Source organism: Rhinopithecus roxellana, chromosome 3 (genome assembly GCF_007565055.1).
Source record: "Rhinopithecus roxellana isolate Shanxi Qingling chromosome 3, ASM756505v1, whole genome shotgun sequence".
In the NCBI taxonomy this organism is placed as follows: Eukaryota; Metazoa; Chordata; class Mammalia; order Primates; family Cercopithecidae; genus Rhinopithecus; species Rhinopithecus roxellana.
Window position 1 is genome coordinate 48856881 of NC_044551.1, and position 22424 is coordinate 48879304.

General features: G+C 38.9%; 1 long non-coding RNA gene across 1 annotated transcript in view; it reads left to right on the forward strand.

Annotated features, from left to right (window-relative positions):
- The window catches only part of LOC115896542, a 96893-nt gene extending 87289 nt beyond the window's left edge, over positions 1-9604 (forward strand). Inside the window, exons 2-3 of the long non-coding RNA XR_004056451.1 lie at positions 6537-6694; positions 9502-9604. This is a non-coding gene — a long non-coding RNA (uncharacterized LOC115896542). The remainder of the gene's footprint in view (positions 1-6536; positions 6695-9501) is intronic.
- The last annotated feature ends 12820 nt before the right edge of the window (positions 9605-22424 follow it).

The window sequence follows — 22424 nt, forward strand, 5'->3', positions numbered from 1 at the left end:
AGTTTTCAGTAAGTTATCCAAGTGGCAATGTCTAGTATAAGACGGATGTGAGAATCATGTGGGAGAGATAGTCTAGAGGAAAAATTATTAATGATTCCCATTCAAAGAGGAAGTTAAGATCACAAAAGTAGCTGAGAAAAATCTGCAAGGGAAATTCAATCGTGGAACTTGGCAGATGCCAACATTTCAAGAGAAAGTGGAGTCAGAGGGAGCAAATAAAGAGAATGAAAATGTGGTAAAGCCAAAGTAGTTACATGTGGGGTCATCACCCCTCTATACTTTTCTTCTACCCCTCACCCATGCTTTACAAAGAAACCTATATTTGAACCCGCATTTCCTGCCTCTTCCCCTTTGCAAAATAGTAAGGAAAGTGAAAGGAAGACAAACCAACTAAGTCTACATAATCAAGGGTGGATGGAAGAAGTGAGTGAGAGAATAAAGAAACAGAGTCTTATATCTGGAACTGAGAGAGAGAAATTTAGAGATTGTGGTATAAGAGGCTCCAGACCAGCTGTGAGGTTTAGGAAAACATGTGAGTGATGTAGGAGTCTGATAAGTGTGGGTGAGTTAGATTCCCTTTGATATTGTTTGAGGACCAGAGACTAAATTGCTTTGAGTTGTTGCTCTGGACATTTTTGAAAATGTCTCTAATAGAGTCTGAGAAATATGACAGTCAGATTTTATAGGATTATAAGAAGAAATCATCAAGAACGTAGGAGATGACCCAGAAGAAAGTAATACAATGGAAACCAATGAAAAAAAGAAGAGGTCCATGACATCAAATGTAGCTGAGAGGTCAAATAGCCAATATCAACTATTGTCAATGCAGTTTTGGATTAGTTAGGAGTCAGAAGTCAATAGGCAAAAGATGAATGGGAGATAAACATTAGAACAATGAGTTCGCTCTCCTCTAAGGAGAAACTTGACTGATAAAGGAATGAGAGAATTAAGAGTAGCTAACGGGAAATAAGAATATTTTTGAAGTGAGATACCAATTTATGTATGTGCAAAGTGATTGATCCATCAGTTCAAACACTTTGATTCTCCCTTGTTCACTGGTCCCTGGGTACTTTATCTCTGAGCCACTCTCCCCATTATTGTTTTTCAACTGTACATTGTTCTCATGACATGATGCTAAAGAAAGAATCACTAATAAGAAGGAATTTGGCTCTTATTCAAGAATATTTGACAGACTACTTCCCATGCTTTCTCACATGCTTCCTATAGATGTTTTGTTGTTTAATTTTTTTCATTTGATAGTTTTCTTATGTATTAGTCAGGGTTTTCCAAAGAATCAGAACCAATAGAATAGATATAGATGATACCGATATAAATACAGATATGATATGGTTTGGCTTTGCGTTCCCACCCAAATCTCATGTCAAATTGTAAACCCCATGTGTTGAAGCAGGAGCCTTGTGGGAGGTGACTGGACAATGGGGGTATTTTCTAATTACTGTCCCCTTAGTGCTGTCTTGTGAGAGTTCCCATGAGATCTGTTTGTTTAAGCATGTGGCACTTTTCCCCGACCGCCCCCCTCTCTTTCCCTCTCTCTCTCTCTTGCTCCATCACGGTAGGACATGCTTGCTTCCCCTTTACCTTTGGTCATGATTGTGTTTCCTGAGGCCTCCCAGCCATGCTTCTTACCCAGTCTGCAGAACTACGTCAATTAAGCCTCTTTTCTTTATAAATTGCCCTGTCTCAGGTAGTTCTTTATAGCAATGTGAAAACAGACTAATACAAGATAAGAGGAGATTTATTATAGAAATTGGCTTATGCAGTTTTGGAAACCAGAAAGTCCCATAATCTGCCACGGAGAACCTGAAAATGGAGAACCAGAAAAGCTGGCGGTGTAATCACGTCTGAATCCAAAGGCCTGAGAGTCTGGGAGAGGATGGTTGTGGTATAACTTCTGGTCTGAGTCCAAGAGGCTAGAACTCCAAAGTCTGAGGGCAGGAGAAGCCGGATGTTTCAACCCAATTAGAGACAGTGAATTTGCCCTTCCTCTGCCATTTTGTTCTATTTAGGACCTCAGTAGATTGGATGATGCCCACCTACATGGGGGAGGGCCATCTGCTTTACCCACTTCATCAGTTCAAATGAGGATCTCTTCCAGAACACCCTTATGGACACCTGAAAATAATCTTTTGCCAACTATCTGGGTATCCCTTAGTGCAGTAAAGTTGAAGCACAAAAGTAACCATCACACCTTGTAAAAAATTAGTTAGAAAATTGTTAACAAAAACCTGACATCAATTCTCTTTTAATTAAAAATGTTTAAATTATATATATTTCAACAGTAAACATGATTCTCTATATAGACTAACTTTCATGCACACTGGAAATAAAATGTCTCCTGCTTACTCTAAACAAGGCAACAGCTTCTTTAGAGAGGAAGATTTATTTAAAAATCTTCTGGAAAAGTTTTAAAGCCCATGACCATTCTTACATTCTTACTAGCAAATTCAAAACTCTCTTTTCTGGTGATTTCTAGATAAGATCAGCTTGCCTTGAAAGCAGGCTTAGCAATAGTGTGCTAAGAAAGCAGCACAATCTCTCTTAAACTAGTCTAACAGAGTCGATATTCCACTGTTAGATATCCATTCCTTAGGGTTTGGTGTTGCCCTGTCTCAAAATGTCAGACCAGTGCTACCCAAAAATGTGACCTATAGAAGAGCAGCAGAGGCAAAAATGGTAGAAATGCTGACTCTCTGCTCCTACTCTAGATCTCCTGAGTCAGAACTGCTCGGATGTAGGGCTAAAGAATATGTTTTCCCAAGCCCTTCATGGCACTCCTGTGTCTGCTGAAGAGTGGAATGTGAAGGCACTGACCTAGGCTCCTGAGAAGGAACTGTCTTATTTATCTGTGTTACATACCTTTTTTTTTTTTTTTTGCCTCTGCAGACCTATTTCCCTGCATTCTCACACTGCTATGTCCTAAAAAAAAAGTTGATCTGCATTGATAACATCAGCAATATTCTGTGAGCTTTGATTAATAGAAGGTGCCAGGGGAGATGGAATAATGTGAAAAGAATGAGGTCAAGATGTTTATTTCTGCCCAAAGCCCATCTTGCAAGGCCATCGAGAACTGACAGCTTCTTTGAACTGAAGGTCACAGCTTCTTGTCAGTTAGCCCTCTCCACACAGCTCTCTCTGACTCAGTCTTCCTCCTCTCACCTCTTCTTTAGTGGTGGCAATGACCTCACCACCCCTGCTGATAATAGCCCCAGGAAGTAACACTGCTCTTTCTTCATGATTTAACTCCAACCTACTCACAATTTGTAAATAGTCACTTTATGATATCCTCCTGAAATCACACAGCTTAAGTGTGCCAGCTTTTCCTTTCAGGACCCTGAGTGGCAAAATTCATGTTTCCAATGCCTAGCATAATGATTAATAAATATTTATAAAATGAATAAATGAAGGAAAAATATACTCGGAAAGGAATAACCCTCCTCATGAGTATCAGTCATTCATAGCTTAGTGACTCTATAAGGTTTTTTAAAAATGTCAACTAACAGGCTAATTTGAAAGTGGGATATGAAAATATGGGATATGAATTTTAATAGGCATGAAGTCCATAGCACTGTCTTTGAGAAGACTGGCCTGAAGGCAACCTCATTGCATTAAATGGGAGGTGATTGCTCCTGGCAATAAAGTTCATCTAGTCTACTTATCTTAGTTGCAAAAATAAAACAGGTCTGCACAGTCACAAAGGAGAAAAAGATGTGGTAGACGATTTAAAAATAATGAATAAAATTTCACAATTTAGCAAGGACGGTTGGTGAGAGAAGAGTATTTTGCAGCAATAAATTAAATCCTGGCTCTTATGGGCAGTACAGAATATCCAACTGGCTCATGCTTAAGATGTGGCAATATTAGGAACAAAGATCTAGTGCTTGGAATGGAGCCAGGTCTGTATTATCACTCAACAGATATTTTGAAGGATGACTATTTTCTTTTATCAAAGAAGAGATCTATAAATATTAATGTCCTCTGTCTTAATGGCATCTGTTCATCCTTCTTGTTAACAGATCTGTGGTACGTGGCCTGGCCTTTTCCAGCATTAGAAACCAGTGACTATGAGTCATGAAGACCTGGAGGACTGGCAGTTTGGGACCCAGTGCACAACCTACCCCACCCTAACCCCATCACCTTATTTTGTTTCCTCCAGTTCAGGCTTCCAGAGCCATCTGTAAGCACTCATCATAATGTGAACAAATGCACATAGATGAACAATGAACACTGTTTGTTTAGAGTGATGATACACTGGCTGTATATCCTCTGTATTTTAAAAATTGTTTTCTAAGGACAACTAAATTTACCAATCAGCTTATCCAAGCAGGCAATCCTGGAAAGATTTTTTTTAAAAAGTTTCCATCTGCCACCTAATGTTGTATATTCAGACCTGCTTCTTTTATCACTTCTTACACCCAAAGTTCTCTCAACACATCTTGATTCAACTCTTCAGATTTCTATTCTGGCTCACCACATGTCAAATCTTGCTAAGCAAATGGAGAAACAACACTCAACATATCTCCGCCTGTCAACAGCAACATCTGTGTTCAAATCATTAAAGACTAGAACCTGAATTTCATCCCACTGCTTTTTCTCAAATCACACCCTGCAAGGAATGTATACAGGAACTTTCTCTTATTATTATGGGTAGAGGTATGCAAGGGCTCAGAATCAGTGCTCTAAGGTTTAGCATTTTGTGCCTTGACTTGTAATGAAAGTAACTAATCTCCAAAAAATTTCTCAATTACATGATGCATATCTTGCCTGAGAAAATGCAAATTTAGCAACTCTGCCAGACACAGCATACCTTCTACTGAAGATGAGGAAGTCTTTCAAGCATAGTCACCAGTATGAAATGCCATCTGGTTAAATTGTTTTAACCTCCGAATAGTAGTGTCTATAACTGTGCTTAAATTTTTTGTACTTCAGTCCCTGCAAGGATTATCTCTACTTGAGAGCACTGAATGCCAGTAGATTATATGTTCTCAAAGCAGAAAACAGCTACTAAAGCCAAAACATTCATCATGCCCAAGAAATGACACCTAGTCCAGGCAAAAATGAGTATGTTTGAATAGCTAGTAGATTGCAATATTTAAAAATCCATCTGAATAAAATTTGAATGAAGGAGTCATTCTCCTCATCCAAAAAGGTTGGTGGAACAGTAGTTCTATATACTATTAAAAGTAAGGTATCAGGTTTAAAATTTGAGTAGGAAAGAAACATTGGTCATACTTGGTTGTGTGTGAGGGTTTCAGATCTTACTGCCCACATTGTATCAAGTGTCTAAATATCAGATAATTCATCACATGACATTAGTCCCTGTTGGAAGTCCCACGATCACATCAAACAGCAAGTCAAAGACAGATCTGATCACTCTTCCGCTTACTTTGTTCTCCTTTTCTTTGTTATCTCACTGAATGGTAACCTGTTTACCCAGATGCCCAAAGTGAAATTCTACCATTACCAAGTCTTCTTTCTATTTATATTTCAAACCTATCTTTTCTTCTCAACTGCTAATGTCTTCATTTTGTTCCTCAAAATTTCATACCTGAGTAAGCAAAACATTCCTCTAATTAGTCTCCCTGACTCCAGACTGTTTATCTTTCAATTAATTCTTCATGTGTAGGTCAAATTGGTTTTTTGAAAAGCAAATATGATCCTTGGTTTAAACATCTTCTGATAGCTCTCAAATCTTTAATCGATTTCTTAGACTCCAAACTCCTATTATGGCACACAACTGCTTTGAAAGCTGGCCCCAGCTTGCAGCTTCAGCCTTACGTCTTGCCACTCTCCCTCTCGCATCTTCCATTCAAAGTATAATGAACTACTTGAGGTTTCATGAGCAAGGCCTGAGCTCTCCAGACTTCACACACTGGCTTAGATCTCACTTGGGACAATTGTGCCCCATAAAGCACATCTGGCAATATCTGGAGACATTTTTGATTGTCAGGACTGAGAAGGGTTCTACTGACAGCACAGGGCAGCCCCCAACAACAAAGAACTGCGCAACCCAAAATGTCAATCGTGATGGGGTTGAGAAACTCTGCCCTGGTACCTTTTCTTCCCTTTGCAGTAGACACAGTATTCATTCTTCATCTGGCTTTTAACAATCAAACCTCCCAAGTTTTAGTTGGGCACACAGTCACTTCACTAGACTGCAGTCCTCAGCCTCCATTGGAGCTGAGTGTAGGCATGTGTGCCATGAAGAGTTCACATAGCAGGCTGAGTCTGCTCTCCTTAGTAAGTCCTGCTTGGAAGGGTGACCTTTGGCTTGCATCTAGGAACCTGGATTTCAGGAGGGTTCTCACCAGTCCCCAATATGAGTGGCTCAGTGTAACTAAACTGTACAAAAAATATAGCTAATGCTGAATATCTTCTTTCCTCTGAGAGTCTGGAATCTGGGAATATGCTCAGGCAGAGAAGGCCTACATGACCAATCCCAATTAAAACCCTCGTACTGCATCTCTAATGAACTCTCCTGGTAGACAGCATTTTATATTTGTCACAATTTGTTGCAGAAGGAATTAAGCACATCCTGGGTGACTCCACTGGGAAAGCACTCTCAGGAGTTTGCAGCTGATTTCCCCTGGACTTTGCCGCAGATGCCTTTTCCTTTTGCTTATTTTCCTTTGGATCCTTTGCAGCAATAAATGTTGGCCATGAGTACAACTATATGGTAAGTCCTGTGAGTTCCTCTAATGAATCATTGGAACTGGGAAAACTCTGGGGACTCCTGACAAAACACGTGACTAAGTTCTGGTCAGTAAGAAGTGAAACAGAAGTCAACTTCTGGGTCAGATGCTTTAAATAGGAAATTGTTTGCCTCTCCTTCCTCTTTTCCCTCTTCCTGTACACTGGATTATGGATATGGTACCCATCAGCCAGCTTTAATCAGATGGAAGAGGGCCATACCCTAGAGCAGAGGTTGGCTAATTTTTTCTGTAAAGAGGCCATACAATCTCTGTTGCAACTACTCATTTATGCCACTAAAGCAGCCATAGAGAGTACATAAATGAATGTGTGTGGCTGTGTTCCAATAAAATTTTACTTACAGACACAGGATGCAGGCCAGATTTTTCTTGCAAGCCATAGTTTGCCAATCCTTGCCCTAGAGAACAGAGATAGAAGGCATTGAAACACAATTCTCCGTGGGTCTTTTCTGCCCAGCTTGTGAGCAGAGGTTCTGAATTATTCTGTTTTCTTCTTTTCTTTCAAGGCCTGTGGTATAGCAAATGGCCTTGGAAGATAGACATAGTGTCGTCTTCCGGAGCACTGGGAGAATGTGTTAACTACTCAGAATAGTAAAAACAATGTCTTCCTCTGGGGCAAAAGTCAGGCAGGCTTACTACTGATTATGAAAGATTTCATTTTCTAAGTTTAGGGTTCCTCTCTTATAAAGTAAGCCACTTCCAGTACAGGTGTCTCCTGCTCCTTTCGGTGTGCCCTGTGAGATTTGAGCCTCAGGTAACTGGAACAAATGCTGATATACTGGCTCCCACTATTGCCTTGACTAATACAGTCTGTTGTTGCTCTGACCCAGGAATCTCATATCTGTTTCCATTCATGAAACTATGATATTTGAAGTCATTATCTCACAAGTAGGATAAAATCTCAGACCCTTCATGGTCTTGACAGTAGGAACTAGGGTTCCTAAATGATTTAATGATGTAGAGCTTCCTACATCCTTGTACTACCTTCCCATGTCGGAATTTTTACGTAATAAAGAGATAAATTTGTAACTTGTTCAGGCACTGGAGAGCAGCTTAGCCTGTACCTTAATACTTCTCTGCTAATTCTTAATCATCCTTCAGTCTCCAGGTTAGAGGTCATTACCTGCAAGAAGTTTCCTATGTTGTAGTCCAACCGCCCCCCACAACACACACACACTATCCATCCATATTCTGGGATAGCCCCCACTGCAACATTTCCATTGCATTCTACGTATATCCCTATCAAAACAAGTACATTTTCTGAATTGTTGTCTGTCCTCTTTGTTCATCTGTAAGCTCTTGAGAGTTACAGCATGCCTAAACTGAGAGCATTTAGGTAAAGCAGAGTTTTTGTTATAAGGGCAGACTGTCCTAGTCTGTAAGTTTAGGCATGCTCTACAGTCTGTCAACTTTCTTGTGACCAACTGGGCCATCCCCTGTATTTCAGATTAAGCATATCACTACTCACATGGAGCATTTCTGGTTCTGAATGTTCCCGTGGTTCCCATCATGGCTATCTTTCTTGGTATCTGTCTTCGACAGTGAGGTGGCATGAACCCCTTGGTAGGTCCCATAAAGGGTCAACAAGACCAGCCTGTTTCTGGCCTCAGGATCTCCTGAGACTGCTGGTACATTTCCTTTGGATGTCAGTTATTGACTTTGTTGGATTTTTCATTTGAAGCAGAACAATTAATAGAGGGATACCAAAACTTTCTGAAACCCAAGATGAATATATATTGAATATATGAATACTTTTCAGTTGGACCTTATCTGCCTTGACCATTCATAAGGCAGAAAGAATAAAGGTTATAAGAAAGTAGATATATCAGGGTCTGGGCAAATCCAGGGGTAGAAATGGATCTGATCACGAATAGACAATATGAAGCATAATAATATACAATTGTTGGCTGAAAGAAAGTGTTGTGACGTTGAAGAAGCATATAGTGTTTTGGCTGGAGTTTATGAATACCAGGAATATCATCCTTGGACCCAAAAGGTAGAGATTAATGGGGACTAACAGATTATCTGAATCTGTAGCAAACAGAAATCAAACTTTCTTAACATATAGCATGTTAAAAAAATAGTATAAGATGGTGAGGCAAGGTGGTTTGAAATTAAATGATCCCCTAAACAAGACAAATACGCTACACAAACTTACAACCTGTTTAAACTTGTTGGAAGTGTTACACTGTGCTGCTAAAGTTGACATACCCATGCTTGGTGGCACAGAATTCTTGTTCTTGTGGGCTAATTGACATTTACAAGCTTTACGCTTTGACCAAGTCAGTTGGCTTCCACAGCCTTTACTTTGCTTTTTCTTGGAAAATGGCTGAAATCCAAAAATTTTCTGTGATTTAAGGACTACTGAGTTCACTGGATACTAGTCAATAAGAAATAAGGTGTGGAATTTGCTGGGGTCCCTGGACTAATCTGACTCTTCTGTCCAAGCTTTCTTAGATATTTATCACATTTTATTTCTTTCTTCAACTGGAATGGACAATAAACTGTCACTGAAAGAATGTAGTAACACAATATTAGAACCTTCTCATTTCCAAGAAATGTATATGTTTTGTTATGACATGGGTGGGTTCAGTGGAAACATGAGATAGTCTGAAGTCTTTCTATCTTGTTCTGTGTCAAGAGGATTTTTACACAATTGCACTGGAATAATTTTTATAAAATTGCACTTGAATAATTTACTATAATGCTACTTTTTTGTCTGAAAATTTATCCCTTCCTGCTAACTTTTTTGGCTTCATTTCTACTTTTGCAGGAGCAGGTTTAGCTGACAAACTCACTGATCTCCTCTTGGGCCCTTCCTTCACCACCCTTTCTACTGAGCTGACCTTCCTTTTGGGCACGGGAGCAAAGGGTTAATGGGCCAAAGTAGCTAGCCAAGAAACTAAAGAAGATTTACCTGCACAAAATGGAGAAACTAAAACTGAAGAAAGTCCAGCCTCTGATGAAGCCAGAGAGAAAGAAGCCAATTCTGATTAATATCATATACCCAACCTTATCAGTGGTCCCTGTCTCCCTTATACAATCCAGAGTACTCTTTTTATCAACTATTTTATAAATGCAAATTTCTTTAGTAGCTCAGGAAACTTTTTCTAAGAAAGAGGAAGTCCCACCTCATCTCATTTTTGTTTTAAGTGTAAATGCTTTTTTAAGAGGTGAAAACATTAGCTGGTTGTTTATTTTTTGGTACAACCAGAAAATAGTGTGGGATATTGAATTATGGGAGGCTTTGACTGTCTTGGGTGTCAGCTTAACATTCCATAGATAGGGAGTTAGTTCTTATATCCTCTAATACTAAACATGCTGAATGGCAATATGGAGTCATGGTCCTGCATTTAATGTCTTGAGCATTTTAAATTAATTCTGTTTTCTCATTGTTTTTTAGATTTGTTTCCTAAAGAAAACCACTCCTTGATCATGACTCTCCCTGTCAGAATTGTGTGTACTCTGTTATATCTTTGGTCGTGGTAGTCCCATTTTCCTAATAACTTTGTTAATGTACTGTTTAAGATAGAAAATTTGAGTATTTAGTATATATGCTATTAAATTGTTAATTGGTGGGATGTATGAAACAGCTTATCAACATTTGAAAATACTGGTACTTGATAGCCTCTTAAGGAAAATTTACCTCCAAATTTTAAGCTAGAAAGCCACTGGAATGACTGTAAAAAAATTATAATTCATGGTTTTTTAGATTTTTGGTATGTATGCTAAGAATTGTATACAAATTGAAATGTCTGTGTACTGATCATCAACACAACCAATAACATCTCAATTAAGAAGAAAAAAAAACACCCAAATATCAGAACTTCAAGGGAGAAGAGAATGTTGTAATTGACTGTTATCTCAATCATCATAGTTATAGAAGGAAAAGAAAAGTCATCTCATTCTCAGGAAGCCTGGGACCAGGTTATGTTCATAGATCTTGATCATGGACAAATATATTTTTTTACTCCTCTTCTGACATTGTGAAAAAATGGCAAGATTATTTATATAATTTTGACTTTTGAAACAATTTAAGAAAAGAAATATCAGCCTCTAAGTAATAGAATCCATTGATAACAAAGTATTTACTAATTCACTTAACATTTTTGAATTTTCAAAAAGAAAATAAAGGAGTTTTTTTGTTTGTACTTTTTATTAACTATCTTATACAACAATTATTTAGGACTTGGCAAAAATGCAGTCTCCCTTGATCAGAAACCCAAATTCCCTTTAAAACCATATACACTCACAGCATAAACATTTCTTAAACACCTACTGTATTTATTCTGGGAATTGTTTTAGATATTTGGTTTGGGTGTGGGGTGGGTGTGAAATACAAAGAAAACGAAGACAAAGTTCTTTCAAAAATTATAGAAATATACTATGATAAGGGTTAAAGTAGAGATATTTTAAAGTGCTATGGAAACAGGTAACAGAGTATTCACCTGCTGTTGTGGGGAGAGTTGGGGGATTTAGAAAATGTTCCCTAATGAGGTAACTTCTGAACTCATTCTCAAATAATGAGAAATAGTCAATGAGGGGTAACAAGCATAGGAGGATGGGAGCATACCTCTCTGGATGTAAAAATCTGTGGTACCTTTTGAGAAAAGCAGGTAGTGTGCTATGGCTGGAATCAAGAGTAAGTAGTAGGAAATTGTAGACAGGATCAGAATGAAGACCCAGGGTAAGACCTTTGGGCCTCAAAGGCCAAGGATTGCAACTTCAAATGTTATGGGCCAAAGTTTAGCAAACTATATCCTGTGAACCCAATGAGCCCTCAACCTGTTTTTGTAAATAAAGTTTTACTGGAACACAGCCAAGCTCTTTTGTTTATGTATTATTAAGGATGCCGTCTTAATCACTTTCTGTTGCTATAGCTGAGTGTAACACACTGGGTAATTTATGAAGAATAGAGGTTTATTGGGACATAGTACTGGAGGCTGGTAAATCCACAGTCAAGGGGCCACTTCTGATGAGAGCCTTCTTGCTATGTCATAACATGGTGAGAGGGCAAGAGCATGCCAGCTCAAGTCTCTCTTCCTCTTCTTATAGAGCCACCAGTCCCAACATGCAGGTTACACCCTGTGACTTTATTTAATCATAACTACCCCACAAAGGCCCTACCTCCTAATACTGTCAGCATGAATTTGGGGATTGTTTCCAACACATGAAATTTGGGGGATGCACTCACATTGTAGCAGATGCTTTAGCACTATAGCAGCTGTGTGGAGGATCTGTGACAGAGACTGTATGGCACACAAAAAAACTGAAGAGTTTATTCACCAGTTGTTCACAGGAAAACAACAACAACAACAAAAAAAAGTTTACCAACAGCTGTTTTAGGACACATCACTTGGATGAACGAAGCAAGCTGAGTGGAAAGTGGATGTCCTTTTTATGGTCTATATGGCCAGAGAAATTTAGATCCATCCAGAGAAATTTGATCTAGAGTCTTTCAGAACACTATCCTATTGTCTCTCTCTCTCTTTAATTCCTTTCTCTCCATTGCATGCCTGCAGTCCTGATGCTTTTCTGCTCTGATGTCTCACATGTCTGTCTTTTCCTCTCTGTCCCTGCCTCTACTATCTTCTGGACTCACTTGCCTTTGCCCGTATTGTTGAGACTGTGGTTCCTGGCTGGTCTGTCACTCCCTGCAATTGGGTCCTTCCCGAGCACAGATGCCAGTTTTACCTTCCTATACTGCTCTATGCAGCAGAAATATTATTTGATGCTTTTTTGTGTTTCTTATGAAATCCATTCTAGATAATCTTGTAGGGTTTTCAAGGCTTCTCAAATCTGTAAAGCCTTGATCTCCCCAATTTTATTCCTAACTATACTGTGGGAAATAAAACCATATAAAACTGAATCTGGACTGGTGTCTTATACACCACTAAGTACATTATTTCTACATATCTGAATGAATTCAGATAATTTATTTTGTCTATAAAGCCCTCATTATCCACCCACAATTCAATTTCTACCTATCTTACAAAGCCTAGCACAAATCAGTTTCTATTCGGAAGCATTAAAATTCTTATAGACACCATTTCTCTCTTTTTAGGTTCTACTTCCACGAAACTTGTTGTCTGCCATCCACAGTTTAGGCCTTCATGACACACCACCTTGCCTTAGTAGATGTTCCTTTGTATGAATTATTTTATCATCTTATGTCAGGTCTAAATTTCTTGAGATCAGAGGTCTGCTTCTGCCTTTGTAAAGCAGTTAGCTTAACACAATTATATTGCGTGTACTCAATACATACTTGTTGACTGGTGGGTTTAAACACTGTAGAAGTAAAAAAAAAAAATAGTGAGAACCATGATATAATGGGAAGAATGATATAAAAAATGAATAAGTGTGGTGGCTGAAGTCTCCTGAAGGATTTTAATGCTTCTACCACAAGAAGTTCCCAGAATGGCAGACCTATAGTAGGAGTTCCAAAGGCAAGAGCTCCTTGGCCATTCCCTTCACTGAATTCTGAAATCCAGTATAAAGTCATATTCAAAGACTTTAAATTCCCTGTCCAGAAAGAAAATTCAAGTTCATATTGCTTGAGAAGTCACCTCAAAGGATAGGCCCCAGGCTTTAACAGATGTCTTCAGTGACCCAAGCACAGGATAGGACATTCGCAGGAGTTCTTGGATCCCAGCATAAGGCCATGTAAGGTGAGTCACATGGGGCCTGAGAAAAAGCAGATGCTTGGGAAAGAAGTAACAGGACACACTGAAAACACTGTACGGTCTAGACTGAATGCTTCAGTGGTCTCAAGATAAACAAAGTAGGCCAAGGGTGAAATGTGTGCACTCAGTCAGCTTTCCCCATGAGAGTTCCAGCTCCTATCTTCAGGAAACAGCTAAGACGCATTTATGCTACCACAGACAAACTTGGCATGCATTTTACTCACTTTCTTGCAGCCTGATTGGTATACTTAATTTTATAGGATGACACATTTACATCATAAGGATTTTCTCAGATTCCAGGGTTTGATCTTAGGACATATGGAAAGGAACTCTCCACATACATTTCCTTCCTGCAGAAAGTGCTAACTGAGGTGCCTTCCACTGTTGAGGAAGGGTGGGTGTTATGGAGCTCTGCCCTAGCTATTTGCTTTCCTCAGATGTTACCTGGGGTGGCTCAGTGTTGATTTTCAGCATGTTTACCAGGAATAGATTTGCAAAGGCTGAGGAAGAACTAGCTGGCTCTAGGAGAAGCATGAGCTCAGAGCTTCGGGTGCTACATGCAGATGGTGTCAGAGAATGTAATCATTCATGCAGACGTGACAAATCATCAGTACAAATATCTCATTTGACAGATTCTGAAAACAATGCTCCAAAACTAATGCTTGCAAAATCATCTGTCAATACTGCTCCCTTCCCATCAAATTGTATGAATCCACCAAGACTCGAGTACTGTCAGAACAAGGGCTTTGTTCAGCTGGGCTCATCAATATTGTTCCCTTCCTATCAAATCATATGGATTCACCCAGGCTCAGTACTGTTTAGAAAAGGTTCTGTACCTGTTCAGCTGGGTTCATCAACCTATGCATCAGATGTTGCCAGAACATTGTCTTAGACTTCCCAGGGAGCTTCCTGACTTGGCTTTGTTTCCAATCATCCTGTTTGTGACCCTCACTTTGATGCTTTGGATCCTGTTCCACTCAGCCCCACTAGCTAATCAACTTCTTATTATATTTTAGAGCCTACTTAAATGGACTTTTAATTAACATTCTTCCTCCTGACTGTCCCATGCAAGCCTCTGTTGGCATCTTTCCAGGATGCCTACCCCCAGCCACATACACACCACACACACATCTTCAGACTCTTCTCCAGGGCAGCTCTGATTGGAGATGAACTAACTTCACAGTCTCATCCTTATTATGACTTTGCCTGGGAAAGCTTTAGTAAGCAGTTCTTCAGAAACAGGTGTGTAATCAAGTTATATCAGACAGGCAGAGTCATTATTTAAAAGATCCAAACTCTCCATCAATAATTAGACTATTGCAATGTTTAATCTAATTATTATTATTATTATTGTTTTTTCAGACAGAGTCTTGCTCTGTCACCCAGGCTGGAGTGCAGTGGCACGATCTCAGCTCACTGCAAGCTCCGCCTCCTGGGTTCACGCCATCCTCTTGCCTCAGCCTCCCGAGCAGCTGGGACTACAGGCAACTGTCACCATGCCCGGCTAATTTTTTTGTATTTTTAGTAGAGACAGGGTTTCACCATGTTCGCCAGGATGGTCTTGATCTCCTGACCTTGTGATCCTCCCACCTCGGCCTCCCAAAGTACTGGGATTACAGGCGTGAGCCACTGCACCTGGCCTGTTTAATCTGATTATTGACTGGTCAAATCAGTATTGAAATCACCAAAACCTTGAGGATTACAGGAAGCAGAGGTGTCAGAGAAGGCACCTACAATTGACTTCAGTAGGCAAATAAACTTTGACTCTTTGAGAGAAATCCATCTTTGAGATCCAAAGCTTACAAGTGAAATTCAAAATTCAGCTTGTCCTCTATTAACAGTGACAGCATATAGAAGTAATAAACATAAATGAAGAAATATAATTAGGCCTATGTGTACAAAGTCTTTTGAGGGAAATTAGGAGAAAGTGTGGCCACATAAAGACAATGTAGGTAAATGTTGTGAGCACTAAAGCATGCCTTTTAGACTGTCAGGTTTTCAGGCAGCTTTCTTCAGATACCTGAGTTTGTACTCCCAAAATAAGTTCAACTTTTCATGCCTCTGAGCCCTAATATGGGAAGTTAAGGACTGTAAATAAGCAGTAATGTTTTTTCTTTGTTTTGCTTTGTGTTAATGTTTGTTTGTTTTGCCCAATATTGCCTCTGTGATGGTTCAGTCTGTTCAATAGTAAAGAAAGCATCTTACAGTTTCCTCCCATTGAACTCATGGTTCTACTGTGCCTTCTGCTCAGAAAAAAACTTCCCCTCTAACCTGTTTTGTTTTATTTTTGTTTTTTCAAGTCTAATGACCCTGTGAAGTACAGATCAAGTCCTACCTCTCCTTGAAGCCATCTACGACCATACCAGCCAACCATGTTTTGTTTTGTCTTTGAATTCTTATATTGCTCATCCCACTCTTCTAGCATTCCTTGATTATATAAAGCAAATGCCTAGGCTCATGAAAATTTACCTGAGGACAGAGATTAGCAGAAAACTTCATCTAGTATTGTTATCTATCAGAATGTAATTCCTTAGTCATTTACATTTAATATTCTAGTAATACAATAGTTCTAGAATTAAAAATTATTTCATTTTAAGAGGATACTGGAATGATGTAGAGGGGGAAGCACAAGGATTCTATCTTCCCTTGTAGACAACAATTAAACTGGCAGAATCTGTCTGATGTAACTATTTTGGAACTCTGGAGTCTATTGAAGGCTTGAAATTTCCAGGGGAGGGCTTGGATGAAAAAAATTGCAGTCAATTTCAGCTGTTAGCACATTGGCAGCTGTCCATCCCCCACCTCTTCTTAGTCTCATGGCAAGAAGCTGTTTTGTGTTCCTGGAGCAGCATGTAAAGAGTTAGCAGGAGCCAGGGTGGGCATAAAAGGACCCTGTCCTTCAAATATCAAGGATATTTCATCACTTATTGCTGCTTCTGATCACAGAGTGGTGAACAAAGAGATGGAATTTAAAAGGCTGATGCCCTTCCCCCTCTTTATTTTTCTCTATTTTTCCTTTTGGGAGCCAGACATTTAATAGGACATCCAAAAATAACTGCATATATGGGAAAAATTAGAAAGTGACTTCACATGCCCAGGGAAAGGCTCAGAAAAGACATGAGAAGGCCTTAAAATTACATCTCAGGCTGATCCTCAGCCCAGAGACAGCCTATAATTTTTAAAAAGCAGTAACAATAACACAAACCTGGGAAAGAGAAAAACTGATTCTCATAATTACCAGCATATTAGATTCAAATGTCCAACTTTTAACAACAACAACAACAGCAAAAAATACAAAACACACAAAGAAACAGGAAACTATTGACCATTCGAAGAGAAAAAAAATAAGCAACAGAAGGTGTTCCTGAAAGAGATCTACTAGATAAAGACTTCAGAACAATTGTCTTGAAGATGAGCAAGGAACCAAAGGGAGATGTGGAGAAAGTCAAGAAATGAAGTATAAACAAAAGGGAAATATTGATAAACATATACACAACCTAGAAAGAAGCCAAAAAGAAATTTTGAAACTGAAAAGTACACTAACTAAAATGCAAAATTTGCTAGAGGGATTCAAAGGCAGATTTGATCAGACAGAAAAAAGAAGCAATAAATTTGAAGAGGACAATGGAAATTGTCAAGCCTGAGGAACAGAAAGAAAAAAGATTGAAGAAAAGTGAAGAATCCTCAGGGATCTGTGGGACACCATCAAATAGACTAACACACACATTGTGTGAGTTCCAGAGGGAGAAAAGAGAGAGAGAAGGGGGCAGAAAGAATATTTGAGAAAGCAATGGCTAATAACTTCCTGAATTTTTTGACATTAATATAAACATCCTAGAAGCTCAATGATGAACTCAAAGAAACTCACACCAAGACACATTATAAACAAACTTGCAAAGGACAATGAGAGAATTTTGAAAATGACAGAGAAAGGTGGCTAATCACATACAGGGGATCATCAATAAGATTTTCAGAAAATTTCTCATCAGAAACTCTAGAAGCCAGAAGATAGTGGGTCATATAGTCAAAGTGCTAAAAGAAAAAAAACAAACCTGTCTACAAAGAATCCTATTCCTAGCAAAACTGTTGTCCAAAAGTGAGGGAAAAATTAAGACATTCCTAGATAAACTAAAGCTGAGAGAATTTTTTACCACTAGACCTTCTCTGTAAAAAAATAAAAAGATCAAGGGAGTCCTGCAGGACAAAATAAAAGGACAATGGATGGTAACTCAAAGTCATGTGAAGAAATAAATATCTCAATAAAAGTAAATATGTGAGCAATTAGAAAAGCTAGTATTGTAACAACAGTTTGTAGCTCCACTTTTTTGTTTACACCATGATTTAAGAGACTAATCCATTAAAATCAGTTTAAAAATAAGTATTATGGTAACTTCAGTTTGTAATTCCACATTTTATTTTCTACACAATTTCAGAGACTAATACATTTTTAAAAATTATTAGTTTATGTTTTTGGGCACACAGTGTATAAAGATGTAATTTTGTAATGTCAGCAATTTAAAGAGGTGAGGACAGAGTTGTAAACAAGCAGAGTTTTTGTATGTAACTGAAGTTAAAATGGTATAAATTCAAATTAAAGCGTATTCACTTTAAGATGCTAAATGTAATCTCCATGGTATGGGAATTTAGACATGGGAAAAATTTAAACATGTCACCATAATATAATAATAAATAGTGAAATATAGAATAATAAAAATAATGAAATATAAAATAAAAAATAATGAAATAATAGAAGTCTTTTCTTATCAGTAATCACTCTAAATGTAAATTTTTAAACTTTCTAATAAAAAGACAAAAGTATGGATGAAAACATGTGATCCCACTGTGTGCTGTCTATAAGAAACTCACTTTAGATCCAAAGATACAAATAGATTGAACATGAAAGGATAGAAAATTATATTCTATGCAAATAGTAACCAAAAGAGAGCAGAAGTGGCTATATCAGAAAAAATACACTTTCAATGAAAAAAGATTACAAAACACAAAGAAGGAAATTATATATTCATAAAAATATTAATGCAGCAAGAAAATATAACAATAAATATTTATGCACCTAATAACTATCAAAGTATAGGAAGCAAAAATTTACATAATTGAAGGCAGAAACAGACTGTTCTACAATAACTGAAGACTTTATTACCCTACTCTAAATAATGACTAGAACAACCAGATAGAAGACGAGTAAGCAAAGAGCAGACTTAACACAACAACAGATATATACAGAATATTCTACCCAACAAAAACAGCACACGTTTCTCCAATGCACATGGGACATTTTAGAGGATAGACTGTATGTTTTACCACAAATTAAGTTTCATTAGGCTTAAAAAGGCAAGTATCATACAAAACGTCTTCTCCAACCACAATAGGTTAAAGTCAGAAATTAATAACACCAGCAAAATTTTTTTTTAAGTTACAAGTTTGTGGAAATTAAATGATACAGTGTTGAACAGCTAACGGATCAAAGAAGAAAACAAATGGGAAATTGTAAAATTCTTAGAGAAACTAAAAATAAAAACACAACATACCAAAACTTACAGAACACAGTGCACAGTGAAGGTTGTGCTAAAGGGGAAACTTATAGCTATACATGTTTACATTAAAAAACAAGAAAGATCTTAAATCAATAACCTAACCTTACAACAAGTAATAAACTAAAGAAGAATAAACTAAACCCAAAGCTAGCAGAAGGAAAAAAATAATTAAAAATTAAATCAGAGATAAACAAAATAGAGAATAGAAAAACAACAGAAAAAAATCAATGAAACCAAAAGTTGATTATTTGAAAAGATCAATGAAATTGACAAACTTCAAGCTAGATCGACTAAGAGAGAAAGAGATGACTCAGGTTACTAAAAGCAGAAATAACACTGGGAACATTATTCCTGATTCTACAAAAGTAAAAAAGCTTAAAAGAAAGTACTATAAACAACTTTACACAAACAAATTAGATAACCTAGATGAAAGGAACAAATTTCTAGAAACATAAAACCCACTCAGACCAAGTCATGAAGAAATAGAAAATCTAAATAGACCTATAGCGAGTAAGGAGATTGAGTCAGTAACCAAAAATCTCCTGACAAACAAAATCACTGGAAATGATGGCTTCATGGGTGAATTCTACCAAACATTTAAATAACTGAGACCGGAGGGGGCGGAGCAAGATGGCCGAATAGGAACAGCTCCAGGCTCCAACTCCCGGCGTGAGCGACACAGAAGACCGGTGATTTCTGCATTTTCAACTGAGGTACTGGGGTCATCTCATTGGGGAGTGCCGGACAATCGGTGCTGGTCAGCTGCTGCAGCCCAACCAGCGAGAGCTGAAGCAGGGCAAGGCATTGTCTCACCTGGGAAGCGCAAGGGGGAAGGGAATCCCTTTTCCTAGCCAGGCGAACTGAGACACACAACACCTGGAAAATCGGGTAACTCCCACCCCAATACTGCGCTTTAAGCAAACAGGCACACCAGGAGATTATACCCACACCTGGCCGGGAGGGTCCCACAGCCATGGAGCCTCCCTCATTGCTAGCACAGCAGTCTGCGATCTAACCGCAAGGCAGCAGCGAGGCTGGGGGAGGGGCGCCCGCAATTGCTGAGGCTTAAGTAGGTAAACAAAGATGCTGGGAAGCTCGAACTGGGTGGAGCTCACAGCAGTTCAAGGAAACCTGCCTGTCTCTGTAGATTCCACCTCTGGGGACAGGGCACAGCTAAAAAACAACAGGGGAAGCAGGAGAGGCCTGTGCAGACCTGATGATTCTGTCTGACAGCTGTGAAGAGAGCAGTGGATCTCCCAACACGGAGGCTGACATCTGAGAACAGACAGACTGCCTGCTCAAGTGGGTCCCTGACTCCTGAGTAGCCTCACTGGGAGACATCCCCCACTAGGGGCAGTCTGACACCCCACACCCCACAGGGTGGAGTACACCCCGAGAGGAAGCTTCCAAAGTAAGAATCAGACAGGTACACTCGCTGTTCAGCAATATTCTATCTTCTGCAACCTCTGCTGCTGATACCCAGGCAAACAGGGTCTGGAGTGGACCTCAAGCAATCTCCAACAGACCTACAGCTGAGGGTCCTGACTATTAGAAGGAAAACTATCAAACAGGAAGAACACCTATACCAAAACCCCATCAGTACGTCACCATCATCAAAGACCAGAGGCAGATAAAACCACAAAGATGGGGAAGAAGCAGGGCAGAAAAGCTGGAAATTCAAAAAATAAAAGTGCATCTCCCCCTGCAAAGGAGCGCAGCTCATCGCCAGCAACGGATCAAAGCTGGTCAAAGAATGACTTTGACGAGATGAGAGAAGAAGGCTTCAGTCCATCAAACTTCTCAGAGCTAAAGGAGGTACCCAGTGCAAAGAAACTAAAAACCTTGAAAAAAAAGTGGAAAAATTGATAGCTAGAATAATTAACGGAGAGAAGTTCATAAATGAAATGACAGAGATGAAAACCATGACATGAGAAATACGTGACGAATCCACAAGCTTCAGTAACCAACTCGATCAACTGGAAGAAAGAGTATCAGCAATTGAGGATCAAACGAATGAAATGAAGCGAGAAGAGAAACCAAAAGAAAAAAGAAGAAAAAGAAATGAACAAAGCCTGCAAGAAGTATGGGATTATGTAAAAAGACCAAATCTACGTCTGATTGGGGTGCCTGAAAGTGAGGGGGAAAATGGAACCAAGCTGGAAAACACTCTTCAGGATATCATCCAGGAGAACTTCCCCAACCTAGTAGGGCAGGCCAACATTCAAATTCAGGAAATACAGAGAACGCCACAATGATACTCCTCGAGAAGAGCAACTCCAAGGCACATAATTGCCAGATTAACCAAAGTTGAAATGAAGGAAAAAATCTTAAGGGCAGCCTGAGAGAAAGGTCGGGTTACCCACAAAGGGAAGCCCATCAGACTAACAGCAGACCTCTCGGCAGAAACTCTACAAGCCAGAAGAGAGTGGGGGCCAATATTCAACATTCTTAAAGAAAAGATTTTTAAACCCAGAATTTCATATCCAGACAAACTAAGTTTCATCAGTGAAGGAGAAATAAAATCCTTTACAGATAAGCAAATGCTTAGAGATTTTGTCACCACCAGGCCTGCCTTACAAAAGACCCTGAAGGAAGCTCTAAACATGGAAAGGAACAACCGCTACCAGCCATTGCAAAAACATGCCAAAATGTAAAGACCATCGAGGCTAGGAAGAAACTGCATCAACTAAAGAGCAAAATAACCAGTTAATATCATAATGGCAGGATCAAGTTCACACATAACAATATTAACCTTAAATGTTAATGGACTAAATGCTCCAATTAAAAGACACAGACTGGCAAACTGGATAAAGAGTCAAGACCCATCAGTCTGCTGTATTCAGGAGACCCATCTCACATGCAGAGACATACATAGGCTCAAAATAAAGGGATGGAGGAAGATCTACCAAGCAAATGGAAAACAAAAAAAAGCAGGGGTTGCAATCCTAGTCTCTGATAAAATAGACTTTAAACCATCAAAGATCAAAAGAGACAAAGAAGGACATTACATAATGGTAATGGGATCAATTCAACAGGAAGAGCTAACTATCCTAAATATATATGCAACCAATACAGGAGCACCCACATTCATAAAGCAAGTCCTTAGAGACTTACAAAGAGACTTAGACTCCATACAATAATAATGGGAGACTTCAACACTCCGCTGTCAACATTAGACAGATCAACGAGACAGAAAGTTAACAAGGATATCCAGGAATTGAACTCATCTCTGCAGCAAGCAGACCTAATAGACATCTATAGAACTCTCCACCCCAAATCAACAGAATATACATTCTTCTCAGCACCACATCGCACTTATTCCAAAATTGACCACATAATTGGAAGTAAAGCACTCCTCAGCAAATGGAAAAGAACAGAAATTATAACAAACTGTCTCTCAGACCACAGTGCAATCAAACTAGAACTCAGGACTAAGAAACTCAATCAAAACCGCTCAACTA